Source organism: Mytilus galloprovincialis, chromosome 12 (genome assembly GCF_965363235.1).
Source record: "Mytilus galloprovincialis chromosome 12, xbMytGall1.hap1.1, whole genome shotgun sequence".
NCBI lineage: Eukaryota > Metazoa > Mollusca > Bivalvia > Mytilida > Mytilidae > Mytilus > Mytilus galloprovincialis.
In genome coordinates, this window is record NC_134849.1 from 69,143,890 (window position 1) to 69,166,410 (window position 22,521).

Here is a 22,521-nt window from a genome sequence, read left to right on the forward strand (position 1 = left end):
TCATTCAGGATAACATGTTGTCCCACAATAAAGTGCACAGGAGAAGTAAATAAAAAAAATATAAAATTCGTATTTTCATGATCATAGTTAAAAAAATGTAATTATAAGTATTGAATGCTTCTTTTTGTAACTTTATAGGGTTGTAAAAGCATTTTTAGAATGAAGCGCGGAATACAAAATGTACTTCGGTCAACGCTTTTACACCCCAATAAAGTTACAAAAAGAAGCTTGCAATTCTTAACAACATTAATATGTGTACCTAGATGGGAAAAGGTATTCATGAGCCCAGGAATAAAAACACTTCATTACAAATAAAGTTCTTATCACTTCGTCTTTCGTGCCCAGAAAACGATATCAGGATATGATGTTTCAGATGTTTATTAAACTAGTAGCATTGCTATGTCATAGCTCCGCTTGGCTCAATTTCAGACCAAACTTGTCCGCAGGTCTGCGTTTCATCATCATTATCTGCGCTTGCCGTAGCCTTCGACGCGCTACGAAGTAGATTTTTTACGAAAAAGTCGAGGACACTTTCTGCGATTGATCTGGAACTGTTATACTTAGTATAATAGTCCCAGGATTTATCCATCTTGTTTACAGAAAGGAAAAACCACGCATACTGCTTCGGAAATGATTGGACGCTATTCTCATATCCTCATTCACCCTTGTTACATTCGGATACCATCATGTGTATATGCTGCCAACTCTTGTATTATATATTTGTTAAAAAAAAAATTTGTCAAAAAGATGTGGATGCTTGAGCATCTGAGCATACATGCAAGCTACGCCACTGATAACATTAATATGCTACAACTAAATAATTACGAGTTATATCAAGCTTTTTGTTTGTTTTTTCTGTGCATTGTTCTGACGTTGTCATATAAATCACGTGCAGTATTAAATGTTGAATTTGATTGAGAAAAGATACAATTTGATTTTCGATTGCCAATTAGAAACACTATATTGACTCTTTATTATACAGAGTGGGGACGATAAAAAGCTTAATATTTTATATAGACGATTGTCTATTTTTTAATGTATAAAAACAGAGACATATATATATGTCTCTGATAAAAAGAAGATGTGGTATGATTGCCAATGAGATAACTCTCCACAAGAGACCAAAATGACACCTAGCCTCGTGACGATTTAGAGATTGATATTTGGTATAGACGTTTGTCTATTGTTTAAGACTGTATGTCGACCTCTTTATTTAGAGACTCGGGACGATTAAGAAGTTGACATTTTGTATAGACGTTTGTCTAATGTTTAAGACTGTATGCTTACCTCTTTATTCAGACTCGAGACGATTACATGTAAGAGATTAAGATTATGTTTAGACGTCTGTCTATTGTTTAAGACTGTATGTCGACCTCTTTATTTAGACTCGTGACAATTTAGAGGTTGACATTTTGTATAGACGCCTGTCTATTGTTTACGACTGTATGTTGATCTCTTTATTCAGACTCGGGATGATTACATGTAAGAGATTGACATTTTGTATAGACGTTTGTCTATTGTTTAAGACTGTATGTCGGCCTCTTTATTTAAACTAGGGACGATTTAAAGGTTGACATTTTGTATCTATAGACGCTTGTCTATTCTTTAAGACTGTATGTTGACCTCTTTATTCAGACTCGGGACGATTACATGTAAGAGATTAAGATTTTGTTTAGACGTCTGTCTATTGTTTAAGACTGTATGTTTACATCTTTATTTAGACTCTGGACGATTTAAAGCTGGACATTTTGTAGAGACGTTTGTCTATTGTTTAAGTCTGTATGTTGATATCTTTATTCAGACGATTAAGAGCTATATATTTTGTATAAACGTTTGTCTATTGTTGAAAACTGTATGTTTACCTCTTTATCTAGACTCGGGACGATTTAGAGGTGACATTTTGTTTAGACGCTTGTCTATTGTTTAAGACTGTATGTTGACCTCTTTATTCAGACTCGGGACGATTACATGTAAGAGATTGACATTTTGTAGAGATGTCTGTCTATTGTTTAAAACTGTATGTCGACCTCTTTATTTAGACTCTGGACGATTTAAAGCTGGACATTTTGTAGAGACGTTTGTCTATTGTTTAAGTCTGTATGTTGATATCTTTATTCAGACGATTAAGAGCTATATATTTTGTATAAACGTTTGTCTATTGTTGAAAACTGTAGGTTGACCTCTTTACTCAGACACGGAACGATTTAGAGATTATGACATCTTTTTGGCTCTGCTGGTGTCTTTAGATATATGTGTCGTTGGGTTGCTGGTGTCTTTAGATATATGTGTCGTTGGGTTGCTGGTGTCTTTAGATATATGTGTCATTGGGTTGCTGGTGTCTTTAGATACATGTGTCGTTGGGTTGCTGGTGTCTTTAGATACATGTGTCGTTGGGTTGCTGGTGTCTTTAGATATATGTGTCGTTGGGTTGCTGTAGCCTTTAGATATATGTGTCGTTGGGTTGCTGGTGTCTTTTGATATTTGTGTCGTTGCGTTGCTGGTGTCTTTAGATATATGTGTCGTTGGGTTGCTGGTGTCTTTAGATATATGTGTCGTTGGGTTGCTGGTGTCTTTAGATATATGTGTTGTTGGGTTGCTGGTGTTTTTAGATATATGTGTCGTTGGGTTGCTGTTGCATTGATTTTTACACCAGAACAACCATGTAATCGTAAGTATTTTACTGACTTTGTGCTTTCAACAGATATTAAAACAGATAATATATAGATATATAAATATAAATATAATAGATAGGGAACAGGTCCATGCATAACTAGTTATGAAGACAACCGGAACAATGTTTTGTCTTACTGACATATACCCTCGTTCTCGTTTGGTGGCTGTCTTATTGACGTATACTCTCGTTCTCGATGGGTGGTTGTCTTAATGACGTCTAGCCTCGTTGTCGTTGGGTTGCTGACTTATTGACGTCTAGCCTCGTTCTCGTTGGGTGGCTGTCTTATTGACGTATACCCTCGTTCTTGTTGGGTTGCTGGCTTATTGACGTCTAGCCTCGTTCTCGTTGGGTGGCTGTCTTATTGACGTCTTTCCACGTTCTCGTTGGGTGGCTGTCTTATTGACGTATACCTTATTCTCGTTGGGTGACTGTCTTATCGACGTCTAGCCTCGTTCTCGTTGGGTGACTGTCTTATTGACGTCTTGCGTCGTTCTCGTTGGGTGGCTGTCTTATTGACGTATACCTTATTCTCGTTGGGTGGCTGTCTTATTGACGTCTAGCCTCGTTCTCGTTGGGTGGCTGTCTTATTGACGTATACCCTCGTTCTCGTTGGGTGGCTGTCTTATTAACGTCTAGCCTCGTTCTCGTTGGGTGGCTGTATTATTGACGTCTAGCCTCGTTCTCGTTGGGTGGCTGTCTTATTGATGTCTAGCCTCGTTCTCGTTGGGTGGCTGTCTTATTGACGTCTAGCCTAGTTCTCGTTTTATTTATACCAATGATATCACTCTAAAGGACTAATAATTAAAGAAGCGAATCGTGTTACACATGCACTCCAGTTATTAGCAAAGCTGAAGAGAAAATCTATAGAAACTGTAAGAATAAATAGACAACTATTTTTTCTTTAACATTTGATATCTTGATTCATACTTGATAAGTACCTCTCTTAGGTATGATATCTAGATCACATTTCATGTAACACTTAAAAGAACAAACAAACAAAAGTGACCGTCTTAATACTGAGACACTTTTATATTTATATAATGGATGGTAGGGGAAAAGAGCAGGTTGTTACCCATAGAAAAACATTGTTAACCGAAGCAAAGTCGATCAATTACAGATTAAAGGCCGGGTAAAAGAGCAGGTTGTTACCCATAGAAAAACATTGTTAACCGAAGCAAAGTCGATCAATTACAGATTATAGCTAGTGTAATAGAGCAGATTGTTATCACGAGAAAAAACATTGTCAACCGAGTCAAATCTGACAATAACAGATGATAAGGTTATAGAGCAGAGTGTTACCCCTAGAACAACATTGTCAACCGAGGCAAAGCTTATCAATTATATATGATAAGGTTAATATAGGGCATATTGTTACCACGAGAAAAAACGTGGCCAACCGAGGTAAAGCCGATCAATAACGGATGAGAAGGTAAAAGAGCAGATTGTTACCACGGGAAAAAACGTGGTCAACCGAGGCAAAGCCGATCAGTAACAGATATTAAAAGGGTAATACTGCAGATTATTAACCCTAGAAAAACGTTGTTAATCGAGGCAAAGCAGATCAATAACAGATAAAAGGGTAATAGTGCAGATTATTAACCCTAGAAAAACCTTGTCAACCCAGGTCAATTACAGATGATAGGGATGTAGAGCAGATTAATACCCCTAGAACAACATATTGCCAACCGAGGCAAAGCTGATTCTTACAATATCTTTTTATTTGAGGGTTATAAGCAGTCTGCTGTGAACCTCTCAGCTATTTGTATTTGTTTCTACTGATTATGACACAGGCATCTGTTTGTTAGTTTGTTCGTTTTCCATCAGTCACAACTTTGCATTTCGTATCAGAATCTTTTGAAATTTTCACAATATATACTTTTGAACCTCCTGTTTTACTGTATTTCTTCATTTAATCTATATTTTGGATTTCCATTACAAAACCATGAAGTTTGTCTTTTTTTTTTTTGAGGAGGGGTACTTATATTGTATGAAATGACTCTGCCATGGACGATGTAGATGGCATATTTGAATGTAGGTCTACAAATATTAAATCAAGGTAAAGAAATTATGAAGGTAATCGTAAAATAAAAATGTAGAAGAAAGAGTGTGTTTTATGTGTAATGATAAAATAGAAGATGAAAAACATGTCATATTATCATGCCCGTTTTATGCAAAAAAACCTTTCAAAGGAGTTGTGCCAAAGAAGTCCGAATTTATCAACTTAAAAAAAATCAAGATAGAGACTAAGTCTTTAACACATGCTAATATGAACCATGAAAATGAGATCAAGGTCAGATGCAACATGTCAGACTGATATGTTCACCTTACAATCTTTCCATACAGCAAATATAGTTGACCTGTTGCTTATAGTATATACATAAGAACCGGAGCTAATCACAAAACATTAAAATTGACCAATGAACCAGGAAAATGAGAGGATTCTACCGATATCTATATGTTAGCATTTCACAAGATCATGTTTTTTTCTCGTCTTTTATTAACACTTAATCTATTAGTAGATGTTGGGTGTGTACTGTTTGATATTTTTGCCTTCGATAGATGTTTTTTTTTATAAGTCAGATCTTTACTTTGTGTCTTTAGTGTTTTTTTTATAAGTCAGATCTTTACTTTGTGTCTTTAGTGTTTTTTTTATAAGTCAGATCTTTACTTTGTGTCTTTAGTGTTTTTTTTATAAGTCAGATCTTTACTTTGTGTCTTTAGTGGGTTTTTTTTATAAGTCAGATCTTTACGTTGTGTCTTTAGTGTTTTTTTTTTATAAGTCAGATCTTTACGTTGTGTCTTTAGTGTTTTTTTTTTATAAGTCAGATCTTTACTTTGTGTCTTTAGTGTTTTTTTTATAAGTCAGATCTTTACTTTGTGTCTTTAGTGTTTTTTTTATAAGTCAGATCTTTACTTTGTGTCTTTAGTGTTTTTATAAGTCAGATCTTTACTTTGTGTCTTTAGTGTTTTTTTAATAAGTCAGATCTTTACTTTGTGTCTTTAGTGTTTTTTTATAAGTCAGATCTTTACTTTGTGTCTTTAGTGTTTTTTATAAGTCAGATCTTTACTTTGTGTCTTTAGTGTTTTTTTATAAGTCAGATCTTTACTTTGTGTCTTTAGTGTTTTTTTTATAAGTCAGATCTTTACTTTGTGTCTTTAGTGTTTTTTTTATAAGTCAGATCTTTACTTTGTGTCTTTAGTGTTTTTTTTATAAGTCAGATCTTTACTTTGTGTCTTTAGTGTTTTTTATAAGTCAGATCTTTACTTTGTGTCTTTAGTGTTTTTTTTATAAGTCAGATCTTTACTTTGTGTCTTTAGTGTTTTTTTATAAGTCAGATCTTTACTTTGTGTCTTTAGTGTTTTTTTTTATAAGTCAGATCTTTACTTTGTGTCTTTAGTGTTTTTTATAAGTCAGATCTTTACTTTGTGTCTTTAGTGTTTTTTTTTTATTAGTCAGATCTTTACTTTGTGTCTTTAGTGTTTTTTTATAAGTCAGATCTTTACTTTGTGTCTTTAGTGTTTTTTTTATAAGTCAGATCTTTACTTTGTGTCTTTAGTGTTTTTATAAGTCAGATCTTTACTTTGTGTCTTTAGTGTTTTTTTTTATAAGTCAGATCTTTACTTTGTGTCTTTAGTGTTTTTTTTATAAGTCAGATCTTTACTTTGTGTCTTTAGTGTTTTTTTATAAGTCAGATCTTTACTTTGTGTCTTTAGTGTTTTTTTTTATAAGTCAGATCTTTACTTTGTGTCTTTAGTGTTTTTTATAAGTCAGATCTTTACTTTGTGTCTTTAGTGTTTTTTTTATAAGTCAGATCTTTACTTTGTGTCTTTAGTGTTTTTTTATAAGTCAGATCTTTACTTTGTGTCTTTAGTGTTTTTTTTATAAGTCAGATCTTTACTTTGTGTCTTTAGTGTTTTTATAAGTCAGATCTTTACTTTGTGTCTTTAGTGTTTTTTTTATAAGTCAGATCTTTACTTTGTGTCTTTAGTGTTTTTTTTATAAGTCAGAACTTTACTTTGTGTCTTTAGTGTTTTTTTATAAGTCAGATCTTTACTTTGTGTCTTTAGTGTTTTTTTTATAAGTCAGATCTTTACTTTGTGTCTTTAGTGTTTTTTTATAAGTCAGATCTTTACTTTGTGTCTTTAGTGTTTTTTTTATAAGTCAGATCTTTACTTTGTGTCTTTAGTGTTTTTATAAGTCAGATCTTTACTTTGTGTCTTTAGTGTTTTTTTATAAGTCAGATCTTTACTTTGTGTCTTTAGTGTTTTTTTATAAGTCAGATCTTTACTTTGTGTCTTTAGTGTTTTTTGTTAGTTGTTTGAGTGCTTGTATCGATTTGATGAGTTAAATAGTTAATGTCTTTTTGAACTGATTTTAAAGTTTGTTCTTCTGCTGTGCTATTACACCAATGTACCAGGTTAGGGGAGGTTTTGGCGCCCACAAACATTTTTACTCCCGCCACAATCTATATTTGCCTGTTCCAATTATTGTTTTGTACAGTTTGTTCTTGTGTTGTACTGATCCACCACTGTCCGAGGTTAAAGAGGGGGGGACACCAGCTAACATGTTTAATCCCGCAACATTCTATATTTGCCTGTTCCAATTATTGTTTTGTACAGTTTGTTCTTGTGTTGTACTGATCCACCACTGTCCGAGGTTAAAGGGGGGACACCCGCTAACATGTTTAATCCCTCCACATTTTGTATGGTTCTGATATTCAACAAAGCAGGCAGACACATTTGTGAAAAATTTACTTATGAAAATATGCTGATTGATAGTGTTAATAATTATAAATATCTTGGTTTGCACTTTAGTGCATCAGGGTCATTTTCATATGCTCAAAATGAACTGTATAAAAAGTCCTTGAAGGCTTATTATAAATTGTACAAGAATTTATTATCACTTAATCCAAGCATAAGCACCAGCTTACATGTATTTTATCATACCATAAAACCAATACTCCTATATGGGTCTGAAATATGGGGAACTTTTAATCCATTCTCAGCAAGAATCAGAAATGGAACTTTACCATTTGAAAAAATCTATTCCAGTTTAAAATGTGAGCGACTACATATAAAATTTTGTAAACTGGTTTTAGGTGTTCATAAAAAAATCCATGAATTTTGGAATTGTATCCGAGCTAGGACGATTCCCACTATACTATGATATGATTAAATCCATGTTAAATTACTGGTATCGCTTGGAAAATCTTGATTCCCAATTTTCTCTTCTTAAAGATGCTTATGTAACATCAAAGAATCTTTCTCATTCAAAAAAATATCTTGGTATGGCTCTATGAAGTCAATTCTTGAAATGATCCCAGACATCAATCATCTATCTTCACCATTACCAAAAATTAATAGCTTCAAAACTAATATGAAAAAAAAATTAAAATCATATTTTATAGACTTGTGGAATTGGCAAAGCATTCAGATGGTAAACTTAGAACTTATGTTACATTTAAATCAGTTTTTGGAAGAGAAAAATATCTTTCCCTTATTGGGAATTTTGAACAGAGACGAAGTTTAACAAAGCTCAGAATTTCCTCACACCACTTAAGAATTGAGTCCGGAAGGTATCAGGGTACTCTCCTAAATGACAGAACTTGTACTCGTTGTAACTCCGGAGATGTGGAGGATGAATATCATTTTTTATTCCAATGTGTTAAATTTAATGATGATCGCAATCATCAATTTCAAGAGATAACTAAAAGTTGCCCCAACTTTTTAACTCTTAACGCAAGAGATAAACTGATATGGCTTATGAACACAGAAGATAAGTCTATTCTCACTGCTGCATGTAAATTTATTTAAAAAAATTGTTAATTATGTGGCTTTCTTGTCTGCTTCAGACACGAGGAGGACTGTGTAAATACCACAGCTCATTGAGTACCGCCCCTTGGTGTCTGTTGCAGTAGGGAAACCTACACTATTCTCAATACCTGTTTACTGCAGTATATGTTATTTGCTGTGAATATACATAAACTTTTTCCATTTGTGTTTGTTTTTCTGCATCAGATACGAGGGGGATTGTTAGAGCTTTTAAGATCACAATCTTAGAGCATCGTCCCTTGGTGTCTGTTGCAGCTAAACAATCATTTATTTTATATTTTATATTTTATTTTTATACATTTTCAGCAAAATATTATAAAATCATGTGAGAAAAAAAAAAGTAAATAAATAAATGGGGTTTTACTTTCAGCGGGAAATATTCCATGCACAACCAAACATTAAGAAGTATCCATATTGATGTGCAAAACAAAAATTGCCATCGAAATAAAAAAAAAATATCCCAAATTATCAATTATCGCCGTAAAACGTAAAAATTTGACGTTACCATTTGAGACACAATATCGTGCTTAATGTAAATATGATGTGGGTTTTTCTCATTATTGAAGGCCGTATAGTGACCTATAGTTGTTTTAATTCTACGTCATTTTGTCTCTTATGGAGAGATATCTCATAGGCAATCATATCCCTTCAGCATGCCACATCGCTTTATTTTTATATTTAGGTCAGGTTAACCCTGCCAGACTGACATGTACATTGGAATCATTTCATTCACCATTTTTATTGTTCATTGCTAAATGTGAAGTTTTGTAATTAGATCTTTTTCTCCGATACTGTAAGCTATTTATAGATTTGTATTGTGTACGGTTTCTCCGATACTGTAAGCTATTTATAGACTTGTATGGTGTACGGTTTCTCCGATACTGTAAGCTATTTATAGACTTGTATGGTGTACGGTTTCTCCGATACTGTAAGCTATTTATATACTTGTATGGTGTATGGTTTCTCCAATACTGTAAGCTATTTATATATATACGTGTATGGTGTACGGTTTCTCCGATACTGTAAGCTATTTATATACGTGTATGGTGTACGGTTTCTCCGATACTGTAAGCTATTTATATACGTGTATGGTGTACGGTTTCCAGTGGCGTAGCCAGGGTTGAAATGATGTGGATGTTTTGCCGAGCGGAGCGAGCCGAAAAATGTTTTCGACCTTTTTTTTGCAGAAAAATATTTTTTATCTAAGCACATGTACTCCCCCAGAATCCGACACTAGTTAGATTTTTGTTTAAATTCAAAATACCCACCAATTCATATATTTATATTTTTAACCAAATTTTATTGTTTCCTTGAAACTACCATCATTCAATTCATAAATATTTGATGTAAAGTTTCCCACCCAATCTTCTATTTGACATATCAAAAACCGTTTAAACGGACCCCATTACAGCGGCACTTTTGTATAATTTAGGAACTTCGGAATATAGGAACTGAAGTGACTTCTCTTTCCAGGAATTTGAGTCTACAACCTTGGTTTTTTTTTTATTACTGAGCTAAACGCATGCAGGAGACAAAAAAATACCGGGCGTCCGATCGTCCGGTCTTGTTGGCACTCTCATGTGTACAATTCTTGTCAGATTAAGTGAAACTCATATCATAAGCAATGTCTTTGACAATTTGGAAAATAATTCGTAATGAAATATTTTTAATCAGTAATGACCCTTTGAAATATCAATTGTAATGGAAATCCCATTTCATTTGCTGTGAAGCTTTTATTTCTCTTTAGATATTGAAAATAAAAAAGAAAAAGAAATAAAAGGTTTTTTTTTAGTTATCATTCCCTTGTTCCTTGCCCTTTGATAGATAAAATATGACATGTATTGTGCATGGCGGGGAACATTGGATCTTTGTTCTTTGCTGAATGAAAATAAAATTAGTATTTGAACCTAGATAGAAACGGGAATTCATAAGCTTAGGACTTATCACGATAGATCTATTACAAATAGATTTTTTTTTATCACGTCGTTTACAATGTCGCAAGAAACGATTTTTAGCTGTTAGTTGCTATAGTCAAATGAGAAGCCATCACTCCACTAGGTTCAATTTCAGATGAAACATGTATTACTCCTCTCCGTTTGCCTTAGCCGATGACATAGACTATTTTTACGAACAAAAGTTAACTTGAAATACTATTCTGCGATTCAACTATCAAACTAAATTATCCCAAATGAAAGACCAGGCATACTGCTTCGAAAATGACTGGACGTTATCCTCATATCCATTAGTTCCGTAAATGATATATTTGAGAATATTTTATTTGGTACAATTAAAAAGGGAGAAAACTTTCTGATAATTTATCTATAGTCCAAAATTTACAAATGATATATAATACAAAAATAAAAACGATAATTATTACTGGGATCACTGATAAATATTAACTATATATGTTAATTTCATTCAGTATTGCAATGTTATGTACGAATAAATGGAGGTGTCGGATAAACGTTAATGAGACAACAATCCAACAACACAAATAACCAATAGACGTCTAATGGACAACACACAACGTACGAATAAAAGGAGATGTGGGATATACGTCAATGAGACAACAATCCAACAACACAAATAACCAATAGACGTCTAATGGACAACATAAAACGTACGAGTAAAAGGAGATGTGGGATATACGTCAATGAGACAACGATCCAACAACACAAATAACCAATAGAGGGTTGAGATCTCACAAACATGTTTAACCCCGCCGCATTTTTGCGCCTGTCCCTAGTCAGGAGCCTCTGGCCTTTGTTAGTCTTGTATTATTTTAATTTTAGTTTCTTGTGTACAATTTGGAAATTAGTATGGCGTTCATTATCACCGGACCAGTATATATTTGTTTAGGGGCCAGCTGAAGGACGCCTCCGGGTGCGGGAATTTCTCGCTACATTGAAGACCTGTTGGTGACCCTCTGCTGTTGTTTTTTATTTGGTCGGGTTGTTGTCTCTTTGACACATTCCCCATTTCCATTCTCAATTTCAATAGACGTCTACTGGACAACACAAAACGTACGAGTAAAAGGAGATGTGGGATATACATCTAGTTGACAACATACAACGTACGATTAAAAGGAGGTGTGGGATATACCTCAATGAGACAACAATTCAACAACACAAATAACCAATAGACGTCTGATGGACAACACACAACGTACGAGTAAAAGAAGAAGTGGGATATACGTCAATGAGACAACAATCCAACAACACAAATAACCAATAGACGTCTTATAGACAACACAAAACGTACGAGTAAAAGGAGATGTGGGATATACGTCAATGAGACAACAATCCAACAACACAAATAACCAATAGACGTCTTATGGACAACACAAAACGTACGAGTAAAAGGAGATGTGGGATATACGTCAATGAGACAACGATCCAACAACACAAATAACCAATATATATCTAGTGGACAACACACAACGTACTTAGTCAAGTAAAAGGAGGTGTGGGATATACGTCAATGAGACAACAATTCAACAACACAAATAACCAATAGACATCTAGTGGACAACACACAACGTACGAGAAAAAAGGAGGTGTGGCCGGGATATACGTCAATGAGACAACGACCCAACAACACAAATAACCAATAGACATCTAGTGGACAACACACAACGTACGAGTAAAAGGAGGTGTGGGATAAACGTCAATGAGACAACGATCAAACAACACAAATAACCAATAGACATCTAGTGGACAACACACAACGTACGAGTAAAAGGGGGTATGGGATAAACGTCAATGAGACAACAATCCAACAACACAAATAACCAATAAACGTCTAATGGACAACACAAAACGTACGAATAAAAGGGGGTGTGGGATAAACGTCAATGAGACAACGATCCAACAACACAAATAACCAATAGACATATAGTGGACAACACACAACGTACGAGTAAAAGGAGATGTGGTATATACGTCAATGACACAACAATCCAACAACACAAATAACCAAAAGACATCTAGTGGGCAAAATACAGTGTTTAGCAATCCATCCTCTTGTTAGTGAGCAACGTACAGTGTTTAGCAATCCTCCTGTTAGTGGGCAACATACGTGTCTAGCAATCATCCTGTTTGTGGGCAACATTCAGTGTCTAGCAAGTAACAATACTCCTGTAAGTGGGCTACATACAGTACCTAGCTATCCTCCTGTTAGTGGGCAACATACGGTGTCTAGCAATCCTCATGTTAGTGGGCAACATTTTGAGTCTAGCAATCATCCTGTAAGGGGCAACATACAGTGTCTAACAATCCTCCTATTAGTTGGCAACATACAGTGTCTAGCAATCCTCCTATTAGTGGGCAACATACATTGTCTAGCAATCCTCCTGTTAGTGGGCATAGTACAGTGTTAATCAATCCTCCTGTTAGTTGGCATAGTACAGTGTTATGCATTCATCCTGTTAGTTGGCAATGTACAGTGTTAAGCATTCCTCCTGTTAGTTGGCAACATACGATGTCTAGCAATCCTCCTGTTAGTGGGCATAGTACAGTGTTTAGCAATTCTCCTGTTAGTGGGCATAGTACAGTGTTTATTATTCATCCTGTTAGTGAGCAACGTGCAGTGTTTAGCAATCCTCCTGTTAGTGGGCATAGTACAGTGTTTAGCAATCCTCCTGTTAGTGGGCATAGTACAGTGTTTAGTAATCCTCCTGTTAGTGGGCATAGTACAGTGTTTACAATCCTCCTGTTAGTGGGCATAGTACAGTGTTTAGCAATCCTCCTGTTAGTGGACATAGCACAGTGTTTATCATTCATCCTGTTAGTGAGCAACGTGCAGTGTTTAGCAATCCTCCTGTTAGTGGGCATAGTACAGTGTTTAGCAATCCTCCTGTTAGTGGGCATAGTACAGTGTTTAGTAATCCTCCTGTTAGTGGGCATAGTACAGTGTTTAGTAATCCTCCTGCTAGTGGGCATAGTACAGTGTTTAGCAATCCTCCTGTTAGTGGACATAGCACAGTGTTTATCATTCATCATGTTAGTGAGCAACGTGCAGTGTTTAGCAATCCTCCTGTTAGTGGGCATAGTACAGTGTTTAGCAATCCTCCTGTTAGTGGGCATAGTACAGTGTTTAGCAATCCTCCTGTTAGTGGGCATAGTACAGTGTTTAGTAATCCTCCTGTTAGTGGGCATAGTACAGTGTTTAGTAATCCTCCTGCTAGTGGGCATAGTACAGTGTTTACAATCCTCCTGTTAGTGGGCATAGTACAGTGTTTAGCAATCCTCCTGTTAGTGGGCATAGTACAGTGTTTAGTAATCCTCCTGCTAGTGGGCATAGTACAGTGTTTACAATCCTCAGGTTAGTGGGCATAGTACAGTGTTTAGCAATCCTCCTGTTAGTGGGCATAGTACAGTGTTTAGCAATCCTCCTGTTAGTGGGCATAGTACAGTGTTTACAATCCTCCTGTTAGTGGGCATAGTACAGTGTTTAGTAATCCTCCTGTTAGTGGGCATAGTACAGTGTTTAGTAATCCTCCTGCTAGTGGGCATAGTACAGTGTTTACAATCCTCATGTTAGTGGGCATAGTACAGTGTTTAGCAATCCTCCTGTTAGTGGGCATAGTACAGTGTTTAGCAATCCTCCTGTTAGTGGGCATAGTACAGTGTTTAGTAATCCTCCTGCTAGTGGGCATAGTACAGTGTTTACAATCCTCCTGTTAGTGGGCGTAGTACAGTGTTAAGTAATCCTCCTGCTAGTGGGCATAGTACAGTGTTTACAATCCTCCTGTTAGTGGGCATAGTACAGTGTTTAGTAATCCTCCTGTTAGTGGGCATAGTACAGTGTTTAGTAATCCTCCTGCTAGTTGGCATAGTACAGTGTTTACAATCCTCATGTTAGTGGGCATAGTACAGTGTTTAGCAATCCTCCTGTTAGTGGGCATAGTACAGTGTTTAGCAATCCTCCTGTTAGTGGGCATAGTACAGTGTTTAGGAATCCTCCTGTTAGTGGGCATAGTACAGTGTTTAGTAATCCTCCTGTTAGTGGGCATAGTACAGTGTTTAGCAATTCTCCTGTTAGAGGGCATAGTACAGTGTTTAGCAATTCTCCTGTTAGTGGGCATATTACAGTGTTTATTATTCATCCTGTTAGTGAGCAACGTGCAGTGTTTAGCAATCCTCCTGTTAGTGGGCATAGTACAGTGTTTACAATCCTCATGTTAGTGTGCATAGTACAGTGTTTAGCAATCCTCCTGTTAGTGGGCATAGTACAGTGTTTACAATCCTCATGTTAGTGTGCATAGTACAGTGTTTAGCAATACACCTGTTAGTGGGCATAGTACAGTGTTTAGCAATCCTCCTGTTAGTGGGCATAGTACAGTGTTTAGCAATCCTCCTGTTAGTGAGCAACGTGCAGTGTCTAGCAATCCTCCTGTTAGTGGGCATAGTACAGTGTTTACAATCCTCATGTTAGTGGGCATAGTACAGTGTTTAGTAATCCTCCTGCTAGTGGGCATAGTACAGTGTTTAGTAATCCTCCTGCTAGTGGGCATAGTACAGTGTTTAGCAATCCTCCTGTTAGTGGGCATAGTACAGTGATTAGTAATCCTCCTGCTAGTGGGCATAGTACAGTGTTTAGCAATCCTCCTGTTAGTGGGCATAGTACAGTGTTTAGCAATCCTCATGTTAGTGGACATAGCACAGTGTTTACAATCCTCCTGTTAGTGGGCATAGTACAGTGTTTACAATCCTCATGTTAGTGGGCATAGTACAGTGTTTACAATCCTCATGTTAGTGGACATAGCACAGTGTTTACAATCCTCCTGTTAGTGGGCATAGTACAGTGTTTACAATCCTCATGTTAGTGGGCATAGTACAGTGTTTACAATCCTCATGTTAGTGGGCATAGTACAGTGTTTAGCAATCCTCCTGTTAGTGGGCATAGTACAGTGTTTAGCAATCCTCCTGTTAGTGGGCAACGTGCAGTGTTTAGCAATCCTCCTGTTAGTGGGCATAGTACAGTGTTTAGTAATCCTCCTGTTAGTGGGCATAGTACAGTGTTTAGTAATCCTCCTGCTAGTGGGCATAGTACAGTGTTTACAATCCTCATGTTAGTGGGCATAGTACAGTGTTTAGTAATCCTCCTGCTAGTGGGCATAGTACAGTGTTTACAATCCTCCTGTTAGTGGGCATAGTACAGTGTTTAGTAATCCTCCTGTTAGTGGGCATAGTACAGTGTTTACAATCCTCATGTTAGTGGGCATAGTACAGTGTTTAGCATTCTTCCTGTTAGTTGGCAACATACGATGTCTAGCAATCCTCCTGTTAGTGGGCATAGTACAGTGTTTAGTAATCCTCCTGCTAGTAGGCATAGTACAGTGTTTAGTAATCCTCCTGTTAGTGGGCATAGTACAGTGTTTAGTAATCCTCCTGTTAGTGGGCATAGTACAGTGTTTACAATCCTCATGTTAGTGGGCATAGTACAGTGTTTAGCATTCTTTCTGTTAGTTGGCAACATACGATGTCTAGCAATCCTCCTGTTAGTGGGCATAGTACAGTGTTTAGCAATTCTCCTGTTAGAGGGCATAGTACAGTGTTTAGCAATTCTCCTGTTAGTGGGCATAGTACAGTGTTTATTATTCATCCTGTTAGTGAGCAACGTGCAGTGTTTAGCAATCCTCCTGTTAGTGGGCATAGTACAGTGTTTACAATCCTCATGTTAGTGGGCATAGTACAGTGTCTAGCAATCCTCCTGTTAGTGGGCATAGTACAGTGTTAAGCAATCCTCCTGTTAGTGGGCATAGTACAGTGTTTAGCAATCCTCCTGTTAGTGGGCATAGTACAGTGTTTAGTAATCCTCCTGTTAGTGGGCATAGTACAGTGTTTAGTAATTCTCCTGTTAGTGGGCATAGTACAGTGTTTAGCAATCCTCCTGCTAGTGGGCATAGTACAGTGTTTACAATCCTCATGTTAGTGGGCATAGTACAGTGTTTAGTAATCCTCCTGCTAGTGGGCATAGTACAGTGTCTAGCAATCCTCCTGTTAGTGGGCTTAGTACAGTGTTTACAATCCTCATGTTAGTGGGCATAGTACAGTGTTTAGTAATCCTCCTGCTAGTGGGCATAGTACAGTGTCTAGCAATCCTCCTGTTAGTGGGCATAGTACAGTGTTTACAATCCTCATGTTAGTGGGCATAGTACAGTGTTTAGCAATACTCCTGTTAGTGGGCATAGTACAGTGTTTAGCAATCCTCCTGTTAGTGGGAATAGTACAGTGTTTAGTAATCCTCCTGCTAGTGGGCATAGTACAGTGTTTACAATCCTCATGTTAGTGGGCAACATACAGTGTTTAGCAATCCTCCTGTGAGAGGGCATAGTACAGTGTTAAGCATTCATCCTGTTATTGGGCAGCATAGAGTGTTTAGCATTCATCCTGTTAGTGGGCAACGTACAGTGTCAATCATTTATCTTGTTAGCGATCAACGTACAGTGTTTAGCAATCATCCCTGGCCACAGACGCAGTGTTAAGCCTTCATCCCTGGTCACAGACACAGTGTTCTCGTCTTTAATCTGCATGAAATGTTTGTCACTGGACGTTAGAAGAAATCAATCAATCAACCAATCAACAGAAGACGGGAAACTTAAACAATATTTTAAGCTCAATGCAGTACAGTCGGATTCAATTAAATTATTATAAAACTAACAGCTCTTTAGACGATATTTGTTAGTATCACGGAAATTAGAAAATTATCTCAATAGATTATAAAAAAGAAGATGAGGTATGATTGCCAATGAGACACAGATATTAACAGCTTTAAGTCACCGTACGGCCTTCAACAATGAGCAAAGCTAATACCGCATAGCCAGCCATAAAAGGCTCCGAAATAACAAATGTAAAACAATTCAAACGAGAAAACTAACGGCCTAATTAATGTACAAAAAATGAACGAAAAACAAATATGTAAGACAGCAACAAACGACGACCACTGAATTACAGCCAGGCTCCTGACTTGGGACAGGCACAAACATACAGAATGTGGCGGGGTTAAACATATTGCAGGATCCCAACCCTCCTCCTAACCTGGGAGAGTGGTGTAGCAGTTCAACATATTAAGAACGAACTATAAAAATCAATTTAAAAACTCATCAGATGCTTGGCGTTTTTTTAATGAGCTTCGTTGCAAAAATAACTATAGTTTTATAAGCGAAGAGAATACGCCAACGAGAAGCACCCAAACAACGTTCAATGAAAAGGCATTTAATCTGTCCAAGAAAGATATCTGTCAAATAAAAACATAAGTCAACCAAAAATATCTGTCAAAAAATGACTTCTGTCCAAAAAAGACTTCTGCTTAGTAAAGACATATGTTCAACAAAGATAGCTGTCCAATAAAGACATGTACAACAAAGACACGTACAACAAAAAAATATAGTCTGTCCAACAAACACATGTTCAACAAAGACACGTAGAACCAAATAGTATAGTTTGTCCATGCAACTAAGATATGTCCAACAAAGACATCTGACCAACAAAGACATCTGTCCAACAAAGATATCTGTTCACCAGTGACATCTAGCCAACAAATACATCTGTCCAACAAAGACATCTGACTAACAAAGACATCTGTCCAACAAAGACATCTGACTAACAAAGACATCTGTCCAACAAAGACATCTGTCCCACAAAAACATCTGACTAACAAAGACATCAGTCCAACAAAGACATCTGTCCAACAAAGACATCTGACCAACAAAGACATCTGTCCAACAAAGACATATGTCCAATAGAGACATCTGACCAACAAAGACATCTGTCCAACAAAGACATCTGACCAACAAAAACATCTGTCCAACAAAGACATCTGTTCACCAGTGACATCTAACCAACAAAGACATCTGACCAACAAAGACATCTGTCCAACAAAGACATCTGTCCAACAAAGACATCTGTCCGACAAAGACATCTGTCCAACAAAGACATCTGTCCAACAAAGACATCTGACTAACAAAGACATCTGTCCAACAAAGACATCTGTCCAACAAAGACATCTGACTAACAAAGACATCTGTCCAACAAAGACATCTGTCCAACAAAGACAGCTGACCAACAAAGACATCTGTCCAACAAAGACATCTGACCAACAAAGACATCTGTCAAACAAAGACATCTGTCCAACAAAGACATCTGACTAACAAAGACATCTGTCCAACAAAGACATCTGTCCAACAAAGACAGCTGACCAACAAAGACATCTGTCCAACAAAGACATCTGTCCAATAAAGACATCTAACCAACAAAGACATCTGTCCAACAAAGAAATCTGACCAACAAAGACATCTGACCAACAAAGACATCTGTCCACCAGAGACATCTGTCCAACAAAGACATCTGACCAACAAAGACATCTGTCCAACAAAGATATTTTTTCACCAGTGACATCTACCCAACAAATACGTCTGTCCAACAAAGACATCTGACTAACAAAGACATCTGTCCAACAAAGACATCTGTCCAACAAAGACATCTGACCAACAAAGACAGCTGTCCAACAAAGAAATCTGTCCAACAAAGACATCTGTCCAACAAAGACATCTGTCCAACAAAGACATCTGTCCAACAAAGACATTTGACCAACAAAGACATCTGTCCAACAAAGAAATCTGACCAACAAAGACATCTGTCCAGCAAAGACATCTGTCCAACAAAGACATCTGTCCAACAAAGACATCTGTCCAACAAAGACATCTGATCAACAAAGACATCTGTCCAACAAAGACATCTGACCAACAAAGACATCTGTCCAACAAATACATCCGTCCAACAAAGACATCTGACCAACAAAGACATCTGTCCAACAAAGACATCTGTCCAACAACGACATCTCACCAACAAAGACATCTGGCCAACAAAGACATCTCACCAACAAAGACATCTGTCCAACAAAGACATCTGTCCAACAAAGACATCTGACCAACAAAGACATCTGTCCAACAAAGACATCTGACCAACAAAGACATCTGTCCAACAAAGACATCTGACTAACAAAGACATCTGACCAACAAAGACATCTGTCCAACAAAGACATCTGTCCAACAAAGACATCTGTCCAACAAAGACATCTGATCAACAAAGACATCTGTCCAACAAAGACATCTGGCCAACAAAGACATCTCACCAACAAATACATCTGTCCAACAAAGACATCTGTCCAACAAAGACATCTGACCAACAAAGACATCTGTCCAACAAAGACATCTGACCAACAAAGACATCTGTCCAACAAAGACATCTGTCCAATAGAGACATCTGTCCAACAAAGACATCTGTCCAGCAAAGACATCTGTCCAACAAAGACATCTGTCCAACAAAGACATCTGTCCAACAAAGACATCTGTCCAACAAAGACATCTGTCCAACAAAGACATCTGACCAACAAAGACATCTGTCCAACAAAGACATCTGTCCAACAAAGACATTTGTCCAACAATGATATCTTTTCACCAGTGACATCTAACCAACAAATACATCTGTCCAACAAATACATCCGTCCAACAAAGACATCTGACCAACAAAGACATCTGTCCAACAAAGACATCTGTCCAACAAAGACATCTGTCCAACAAAGACATCTGTCCAACAAAGACATCTGACCAACAAAGACATCTGTCCAACAAAGACATCTGTCCAACAAAGACATCTGTCCAACAAAGACATCTGTCCAACAAAGACATCTGACTAACAAAGACATCTGACCAACAAAGACATCTGTCCAACAACGACATCTGTCCAACAAAGACATCTGACCAACAAAGACATTTGTCCAACAATGATATCTTTTCACTAGTGACATCTAACCAACAAATACATCTATCCAACAAATACATCTGACTAACAAAAACTGAGACATCTGTCCAGCAAAGACATGTCCACCAAAGACATGTCCAACAAAGACATGTCCACCAAAGACATGTCCAACAAAGACATGTCCACCAAAGACATGTCCACCAAAAAATTCTTACCAAAACAGACAAATATCTAATATGACTAAAAAAGACAAAGGTCCAACAAAGACGACATCTTTTCAACAAAATTCTTTTTCTACCAAAGACGTCTGTCTTACAAAAATATCTAGTCTGTCCGACAATGACATCTCTTCAACAAAGATATCTGACCAACAAAGATATCTGTCTTACAAAGGCAGCTTACCAACAAAAACTTATAAATCGTAGGAGGAGTTAGCCGGACAAACCATATAATATGGCACGCCGTTATTATATTTAATCAATTTCGAGATATCTTATTTAGTTAAATAAGATATCTTATAAACTAATTGAGATATCTTAATAACAAAATGAGATATCTTATATATTAATTGAGATATCTGATTTATTAAATAAGATATCTTATATATTAAATAAGATATCTTATTAAAATGTTTATAAAGACATCTTATACAAATATAGCCTTTGTATGAGGTCGATACAAGGATATATTGACCTGAGAGAAGTATATTGACTGAGGACGAAGTCCGAGGTCGATATACTTCTTTGGGTCGATATATCCTTATTGACCTCATACAAAGGCTATATTTGTTATATTATTAATTTCTGACCATATTTGTACAAAAATGTATCAAAATCGTCATTTAGGTTTGTTGGAATTTTAAAGATATGACATTGTCTCCTTGACAATAACAACATATTAGATGTTATTTCATTTACTTTTTTTTTGACATCTTATGTATTTGAATATTTTTTTCGTCAAATAATCGATCACAGATATCATGTGTTTCAAAACGTTAAACAATATCCTAAAATTCATTACATGACGTCACAAAGTATATTGGTTTTTAGATATTCTAAAAATAACCGTGCAATATGATTTTTGCAGGTCAATATGCCTTCGAAAATATAGTTTAACATGTGACTATCCCTAAACGAATCAAATTTGTTAAAATATACGAATTAATAATATTATTAAATATATAAGATATCTTATTTAAAATATAAGATATCTCTATTAATTTATAAGATATCTTATTAACTATATAAGATATCTTATTAACTATATAAGATATCTTTTATATTGTTAATAATAGAGATATCTTATTTACTCAATAAGATATCTCCATGAGTTAATAAGATATCTCTATTAGTTTATAAGATATCTCTATTAATTAATAAGATATCTTATAAAGTATGTATTTAAAATATATCTTTATAAAGAAGTAAGATATCTTATAAAGTATGTATTTAAAATATATCTTTCTAAAGAAGTAAGATATCTTATATACTTTATAAGATATCTTATTAATTAATAGAGATATTTTATTAACTTATAGAGATATCTTATAAACTAATAGAGATATCTTATTTACTTTCAAATTAAATAAGATATCTTATAAAAATTAAAGATATCTTAATACTTAATAAGATATCTTGTTAAATAAATAAGATATCTTCAAATTTGAATAAATATAAAAACGGCGTGCCATAATATACTCTATGTGGGACGGACGTACTGGGTTATTGATAAGATAGTTATTTATATATTAGTTTCCTATTGATCTTAAAAGTAAATATTCTAGTTCAATACATAAAAGATTTGAAACGAAGATTAATACCCAGCCTATATATAACATAGAACATTGAATATTTTAAGAAATTACTAATATGAAATCTGTATTATGTACCCAAGCGCCTTTGGTGGAGATGTGTATTCCACATGTAAATATTGATGGGTGCTTTCGTCGAGGTCCGCGTTGTTAGCTTCCGTGTTGTGTATTCACAATAAACACAAGTTGCTTTCTTTAAAAAAAAAAAGAAATGAAATCGTGAATATTAATAATGCCTGTTTTTTTTTATGAAATTTAAAGAGTCAGATAATTGTTATTTAAGGATCCATGATTTCACCTGATTTTGTTTATATAAGATGTATAAAGACTGACGGATTCGTTAATGAAACTCATTGTTGGGCATAATTGTCTTGTTAAAGAATTCATTTCTCTTCCGATAAATAACATTACTGCATGCTAAATAGGAGGCAACCACGTAC

At 35.8% G+C, this 22,521-nt stretch overlaps 1 protein-coding gene across 1 annotated transcript in view; it reads right to left on the reverse strand.

Moving 5' to 3' along the window:
* Positions 1–22,521, reverse strand: part of LOC143054667 (uncharacterized) — a 232,286-nt gene that overhangs the window by 129,790 nt on the left and 79,975 nt on the right. The window lies entirely within an intron of this gene.